Raw genomic sequence first — 8,287 nt, 5'->3', positions numbered from 1 at the left:
ACCCCCCCACCCCGACCTGCCCCGCCCTTGCCCTTTAAGGAAAAGGCAGGGAGACCTGTAGGGTTGTTGCCAGGGTCGGCGGGGACTGGGGATGGGAGCCCAACCAGCGCCCGCCCCCCACCCCTCCCCAGCTGGCAGGGCCCTGTGTGTCCGCCCAGGCTTCGCTCCGCGGACCACCCCCAGATTCCAGGTGACACTCATGGCACAGCCGTTTGTGGGCCAGGTACCCAAATGTCCCTTTCCCGAACTGGCCCTCTGGTGGGACCGCCTTCTGAGGAGGACCTGGGAGAACTGTCAGAGCAGATTGCTGCCTGGATTTTCAGAGGATTAAAGTTAATTAAAGAGCTCTTCCTTGCTTTCATTTCCTTGTATCTGCCAGCTATTTACATGCTAATGCAGGCCCTGCCACTGAGGATGAGAAAGGTGTCAGCTCCAGGCGTATTATGCAAGAAAACAGCGGGGAAATGAGCACTATTTTATATATTTATATTGTGTCCCTATGGACTGTGAGAGGTGTGCGCATTCAGACACGTTTGGAAGTCAGTGACATAGTTTTTTTTTTTTTTAATATTTCCTGAAGGGTCCATGTGGTTGACTTGAGTTTTCCCCGTTAAGGCTACATCTTACACTGCATAACTGAATACGTTATGCATGGTAATACCTTTGCATAAGCAATTTTATAAATAAAAAGAATGCAAAACGTAGAGACCAAACTTTGTAAGTACAGGGCTGTATCCCCTGGAAGCCTGTCTTCTTGGTAAAGGTAACTTTCAGCTCAGGGGTCAGCTGGTGGCTGTGTCCTCTGCCTGTTAATACCACTGTGTTTTTGGTTGTTTCGGGGGTTTTTTTGGCTGCACCGCACGGCACGCAGGATCTTAGTTCCCCGACCAGGTATCGAACCCGTTCCCCCCCTGCGGTGGAAGCGTGGAGTCTTAACCACTGGACCGCCAGGGAAGTCCCAGTACCACTGCTCGGAAGAAGAAAAGGCAGGGTGCAGACAGAGGGACTTGCTAAGTGTTTGTTGGATAAATGAAGCGCACTGATGCCATCACGGGTTGTAGTAGTTTACCTGCGGTGGATGTTAGGTGTGTGTGTGGCGGGGGGTCTTTTTCTCTGGGCAGTGGCGACAGCGCCCGGCAACCTTGCCAGCGGGTTCTTCCTGACCTCTGGGTGTGCAGGCCTCGCTGGAACAGAACTGGATCCACGTGGGGAGCTTTGGTGGCAGGTGGGCCTGGGAGGGTGGGCACCAGAGTGAGTTGATCCTTCAGCCTCCCCCCCTGCCCCCTGTGGGCCACATTGGTGATAGTTGGTGACTTTGCAACTTGGAAGTAATACCCTTCTGCTGGAGTCCTGCCTTCCTTGGGCAGAGAGGGTTTAGTGACCTGAATCAGATGCCTTCAACGCCCTTCCTCACCTGGTTTAGTTCTGCACGTGCTGAGTGTCACCTGTGAGCCAGGAGCAGCGCTAGACACCTGTTGTTGCTAAACTGCACCGCTTCGGGTGCCGTCTGCTGCGGCACCCAGCACCTCCGCGGTGCCCATTACTTGCTGAATGAGTGACTTTAAAGAACAACTAAGACTTCTGTTTCCAGGAAGGTGGAGTGGACTCAGTTTTTCCCATTTCTTTTGCCAAGGACAACTAAAACCCTGGATATTGTTTATAAAACAAACACAGAAGACTCAGAAGGGTGGAGGCTGGGGACCTCGGGACCCAAGGAGCAACACGTGATGAGTTCTCGGCCTTTGCTGTTTCCTCTTGTCCCAGACGTGGAGCTGGAGAGGTCGGCGGCCAGGACTGCCAAAGGGTGCAGACAGCAAAGGCAGCTGCCCCCACCCAGCCAGAGCGCTGGGAGATGGGACGCTTTACATAAGAATTGGAAACACAGTAACTGGAATAAAAATGTCACGGATGAGTCAGTGGTGGAATGGAGGGAACAGAGGAAAGAATCAGCCACCTTGGAGACGGAGCAATAGAAATGACCCAGTCCGGAGCGGCAGAGAGAAACCCTGGAAGAGAGATAACGGGCCGCCAAGGAGAGCTCGACCCTCCTGCCACCAGAGTCCCAGGAGGAGGGGAGGGCACAGGCAAGGCTGCAGAGGGATGACAGGGAGGTTTTGGTGGCTGCTTCAGTCTTTTAATACTTACGATGGGTCTATTCAGGCTTTTTATTTCTTCTTGAGTCAGTTTTGGCAGTGTCTTGCTAGGAATTTGTTCATTTCATGCAGACTGTTTAATTTTTGGAGTACAGTTGTTGAAAGTATTCCTTTAATCCTTTTTATTTCTTTAAAGTCCGGGATGCTGTCTCATCTCTCATTCTTCACTGCAGTAACCTGAATCTTTTCTCTCTTTTTCTGGGTCAGTCTAACTAAAGCTTTATCAATTTTATTGATCTTCTCAAAGAACCAGCATTTGGCTCAGCTGATTTTCTCTCTTGTTTCCTATTTACTTTTTATTTAATTTATTTGTACTCTAGTCTTTGTTATTTTCTGCTTGCTTTGGGTCAACTGATACTTGAGAAAGATGCAAAAGCAGTTCAGGGGGAGAAAGACAACAGCCTTTTCCGTAAATCGTGCTGGAGCACTTAGGCACTTATACAGCAAAAAAGTGAACCTTTAGTATGAAAGTTAACTCAAAATTAATCACAAACTTAAATGTAGAACATAAAAGTATGAAACTTTTATTCAGAAGGGAGATGAAACTTTCAGGGTCTAGGCAAAGGGTTCTTAGACTTGGCACCAAAAGCACAGTCTGTGAAAAAGGAGGTTAGTAAATTAGACTAAAAGCTAAAAATTTCTTCCTGTGTGGAAATCTGTGATAAGAGATGAAAAGACAGGTACAGACTGAGAGAGGATATTTGCAAACCACAAACTAGAAAACGGGCAGAGACGTGTACAAAGAGCCTGCACTGATGGCAGACAGGTTCATGAACAGGTGTTCCATGTCATTGGCCAGTAGGAAATGTAAGTTAGAACCACACACCTGTCAGAACAGCTGAAAGTAAAAATGGGGACAACACCCGGTGCCAGTGAGGATGCGGAGAGGATCCCATATCCGTCCCCCGGGGGCGTGAGATGGAACAGCGCTCTGGAAAATACCCTGACGGTTTGTGAAAAACTAAACCGCGGGCTTCCCTGCTGGTTTAGAATCCGCCTGCCAGTGCGGGGGACACGGGTTTGAGCCCTGCTCTGGGAAGATCCCACATGCCGCAGAGCAACTAAGCCCGGGTGCCACAACCACTGAGCCTGTGCTCTAGAGCCCACGAGCCACAACTACTGAGCCTCTGTGCCACAACTACTGAAGCCCGTGCGCCTAGAGCCCGTGCGCCGCAACAAGAGAAGCCACCACAATGAGAAGCCCACGCACTGCAACGAAGAGTAGCTCCCGCTCGCTGCACCTAGAGAAAGCCCGCACTCAGCAACGAAGACCCGACGCAGCCAAAAAATAAATACATTTAAAAAAAAAAAAAAAACACCAAAAACACTAAACTGCAAGGACCATATGACCCAGCAGTCACACTCTGGGCATTTATCCCGAAGAAATGAAACTTCTGTTTCTGGCAGCCTCACGTGTCCTAGCCAGTCACTGGAGAGAGCACTGTGTCCTCAGTGGGAAGCACGCGGACCTGTGATACGGCCTCTGGGTGGAGTTGGCTGGACCCCGTGGGCCATCTCCCACAGCTCGGGCTCCCTTCTCTCCACATGGGCCTGGGCGCTCTGCCCTCGGGATGCTGGCACGGGTGTGGACGCCGTCCTCTGAGAGGTCTGCGCCCGTGGGGAGTGGCCATGTGTTGCACGTGACTCGGGGAAACCGTTACCTCTCGGGGCATCAGGTTTGGCGTCTGCCGAGTGACAGGCAGGGCTGGCTGATGTGTCTTGACGTGCTTCGTAACCTCTGGCTCCTTTAAAATCATCAGTGCCCCTTTGTTTCTTTGGTTGGGATCCTGCGCACTGTGGATAGCTTGAAAACTGCTGAGGAGTGTCAAGAAGGCAGAAAGCCTTGACCCCTCACCCAGAGAGCGCTGCGGTATGTGTGTTCCTTTCCTGCGCCTCATCTCCTTCCCTCCTTTCCCTCTCATCCATCGTCCGTCCATCTATCCGTCCATCCATCGTGTAGTTATCGGCTGGCAGCCATAGGTGCTGTGGCATTAGCCACGTTCCTGTGGCTGCCCACGTGTTTGGGGAAATAGCCACGACAGGACAGACAAACCTGTTTGTGTCCTGTGTTTATTACCTAACGATTATTATAGTCTTTGAGGATAAAGCCCTCAGTGGTTGTGCAATGCTTCTTTGTACAGACTCCTCTCTTTGCTGGAAATTTAGACCGTTTCCGTTTTTTATTACCTTTGCTGATGCGCCTGGCATCCTGGGACCCAGCTCATCACTCCGCCCTGAGCTCGTGCAGCAGCTCAGCAGAGACCCTTCGCCTTCCTCATCAAGGAAAGCTCGAGTCGCTCCTCTCTCCCCTTCTCGGTTTTGTGGTTTGGTCTTCAAATCGAGTCCCAGTGGAGGCGGGTTTAGAGCACCTTTCTCCCTGAGTCCTCTGGCCCCGCTGCCCCCCGCTGCCCATCATCGTAAGGCGGGGCTGGAGGGTAAGAGGTGGCACCTGGGCCCGCTGTCTGCTGAGGTGTCCCCCGGGCTCGTGGGCAGTCTCAGCACCCTTGCCCCCAGCCGTCACCTCAGGGACGAGCTGCTCCTCTGCCTGGGGAGGTGTGTCTATGGAAGCGTGGCTGACAGTGGTGGTCGCGTCTCGGCTCCAGGACAGGCCTCTACCTGGGAGCGGCTGTGGGGTCAGGAGCTCTGCCGCCCGCTCCGCCCTGAGGACACATGCGGTCTCTCCCCGTGTGACCTGGGGCACTTTGAAGAGGGGACACTGGGTGTGGAGATGGCGTCTCCCATTCAGTTCCGCACAAGGCTGACGTCAAAGAAGCCGTCAGCGCCAGGGGCTGGAGCGCCCAGGGCTGGGGCACCTGCAGGGTCGCGGCCTTCCTGGTCCCACGAGGCACAGAGCCCGACGCTGCAGCCATCAGGGGGCCTGGCGTGGGCGGGTGTCGCAGCTGCACCACCACCATCCTATCCGCCCCCTCCCCCCGAGGCTGGGGAGGGCCTGGAGAAGCAAGGGCAGGAGGGTGGACGGCTCCTCTGGGCCCTCGCAGCCTGTTGGCTGCACGGAGAGCTGTGGCTCGGCGCGAAGCGGGCCTCCCTGCACGGAAGCCAACATGTGGCCACGGAACACCGGACGAGGCCTGGGTGGAGTCCGTCCACCGAGTACCGTGATGGTTAACACAGTCTCCTCCTTGCCAGGTGCCGCCTTGGCTCTGGGGGGCCACGGCAGAGACAGTGTGTCTCACCTGCCCTCGGGGCTTACCTTTGCCTGGTGAGGCAGGCGGCCGTGAAACACGGACACCCCCGAGTGGGCTCCTGGGCAGTCGGCAGCTTGAGAAGGGCACCCCCCGGGCAGCTGTAGTTAATCTGAGGGGGTGGTTGAGTCCGAAGAGCTAGCTGTTTGTTTTGGTTTCTCGTATGGGGGGGCAGCATTCCAAGGAGGTGGGACTAACAGTAGTCAGCAGCTGAAATTAAAAACTGATATTGTGGGGTTTCCATAAATGATCTTATTTCGTCCCCCAAATAACCTGTGATACAAGACTTCGTCTTTTATGGTTGAGAAAATGAGGCTCAGAGAGGCTTGATCCCTTACAGCCCGCACAGGCAGCCGAGCTGAGGCCTGCGGTCTGGGTGGTCTGACCCCAACCGGGAGGCTCCTGTCGGGTGCCCTGGCGGATGGATGCAGTGGCCGGGAGGCTGGCACGGGGCCTGGGGCAAGGTCGGTAGCTAATGACCTTTGTTGAATGAGTGAGTGAAAAGGCTGGGCTGGGGCGTGAGCTCTTTGGTGCTGTGTCTTGCGGTGGCATCAGCAGGTATGCGGAGACCCAGGCGCGGGAGCACTTGGAGGAGCTCTGTGGGGGTGCGGCCCGCGACGCTGCTCCTGCCCTTAGGGGCCCGGGCGCGCTGGGGCATCGGGCCTGTGCACACGTGCGCGGGAATGAGTCACCCTGTCGGGTGTCCTCTACTGAGGAGACACCACCCTGTCCGCGCTGCTCCCTCCGCGTGCAGCCCTGGGCGCTGGGCGCGCTCCTCCTCCTCGGGGCCCCCCCCCCTCCCCCCCCCCTCCCCCGCCCCATCCAGCACCAATGTGAACGGGATTGGCAACCAGCACTGGCCAGAAGGATAGATTTCTCTCCTAATCCCAAAGGCAGGGAGCGTGTGACCTGGTAACTACCTTCCTCGCCGAGCCCCGCCCCCCTCCGCCCGTCTCCTCCACCGTGTCACCCCCCAGGCTGAGTTCTTGGAGAACGGGACAGTGTCTTCACTTGACTGGCATCTCTCAGACTAGCCTGACGCTGGCTGGGCGTCCACCACCCTGGACTTGAATCCAGAGTGACGCTGGCTCGAGTTTCCACCTGGGACGTGAGGCCTCGTTGAGGACGCTGCCCCGTGGGTTCGTGCTTGTGCTCTGAGCCCTGGTTTGGGATTCCGGGCCCATGAGCAGAGCCGCGCTCTGAGGACGGCCTGGCAGAGGGAGCTGGTCCCTGAGCTCTGGCGCCTGGCCTCCCCGTGGAGGAAGCTCTTGCTTGTAACTTAGCCGGTGGCCCCGGGACTCGCAGTTTGGTGAGCGGCGGAGACCGGATGGCTGCCCACGAGCAGCAGGTGCTCGAGCCCAGGGCTGTGCGGGGCTTTGATTCACGCGATGAAGCGTTTCAGTCTGAGTGACCCCCCGCCGGTCAGTGTGATGATGCAGTGCTTGGGCTCTGGCTTCCCGCAGCCCTGGGCTCAGAGCTTCACTCCGTCCCTGGTGTCTGGTGACCAGGGGAAGTTCTTCAGCTCAGCGAGCCTGGGTCCTCTTCTGGGAGCGGGGCCAGCACCTGCCTCTGTGGTTGTTCTGAAGACGCAACGTTTCATCCACTCAGTTCTCCCTTGAACAGGAGTTTACTGAGTGCCGGTTGCGTCCCAGGCTGTGCCGGGGACTGAGCGTCCAGCTGAGAAGGACAGGCCGGGTGAGCCAGTGGTGGGAAGTGCCTGGTACGATCGCAGCCCCACACGCGGCGGTGAGCTCACTTGAGCCACCAGCTGCCCGTGTCCCCACCCCCAGTGAAGAAAGCCACTGAGGCTCCGAAGCTTTTGTAAAGGTGTGAGCGGCCGTGCACCAGGTCTGTCTGATTCAGCTCCTGTTTTGCGGGCAGGGAGGCTGAGGCATGCAGCAGGGTGGGCCATCCCTGCCTGCAGTCGGGCTGGTGTGGCCACGCAGCAGCCTGGCCCTCCGTCACCTGCTCTTCCGCTCTGTCCTGACCCGCGAATCATGCTTAACGCGTGGCTGTGCTGTGCCAGCAGTCGTGCCCTCGTCTGTGGTCCCTACCTCTGTGTGATGTGACGTACTGCATGGACTGGGGGGTCACAGCCCCCTCCCTGGTGAGCACCCGATAGGGGGATGGTGCTGGCGGCCGTGGCCCCTTCCTCCCTCGAGTGTTGCCCTGGAGCGCCGGCTCCCGAAGGGGCGCCCAGGCTGTCGGCACGTCCGGGTGAGGACCTGCTGTAGGAAGCTCAGTGCTGGGTCACGGCGATGCTGGGGACACATCATACAGTGAACGTGAATGAAATGGAATTTGTAATAGAGCGGTGTGAAGTCTAAGTAAAATTGCGCAGGGAAATCTCGGTTGGTTCCCCCTCCTGCCTACAGTAGGTGTTGTAGAGCTTTTTATCAGGAGGTTGAGTTGCAGGAACACGGCTGCTGGTGAGAAATACAGAGAAACACAGGAGAGCTGCAGCTCATCTCTTCCACACCCCGCAGGCTGGTGTAGGCAGTTGGGGGGTGGGGGGATGCCCTGACAGTGACTCAGACCTCAGATGGCTGTGCCCGGTGTGTGGAGCGCGGGGCAGTGAGACAGGACCTCGGCCCTTCCCTGTGCGGGGGCGGCAGGGCGGGACTTGGCTTGGTAGGTGCCACCCGGGTGGGCGCAAGCGGAGCCCTGGGCACGGGAGCTGCCTTCTGGGCCGGCCAGCCCTCTCCTCCACGGACCTGCTCTGCATCTGATGGCCCGGGCAGACCAGAGCTCTGTAAACCGTAAGGCCATTGCAGAAGGAGGCTGACAGACACAGGGAGTGACACATGGAGAGGAGCGGGGGGCGGGGGGACGGCACGCACTATCATCCCGTGTTGAGCAGGCGGGCTCGGGGAGCAGCCACTGAGAGCCCAGGTCGTGGCCATTTACACGGTCCGGGGCCTGCTTGTTCCT

The sequence above is a fragment of the Lipotes vexillifer genome, unplaced genomic scaffold (assembly GCF_000442215.2).
Source record: "Lipotes vexillifer unplaced genomic scaffold, Lipotes_vexillifer_v1.1 scaffold1451, whole genome shotgun sequence".
Taxonomy (NCBI): domain Eukaryota; kingdom Metazoa; phylum Chordata; class Mammalia; order Artiodactyla; family Lipotidae; genus Lipotes; species Lipotes vexillifer.
This window is presented reverse-complemented; position numbering follows the sequence as displayed.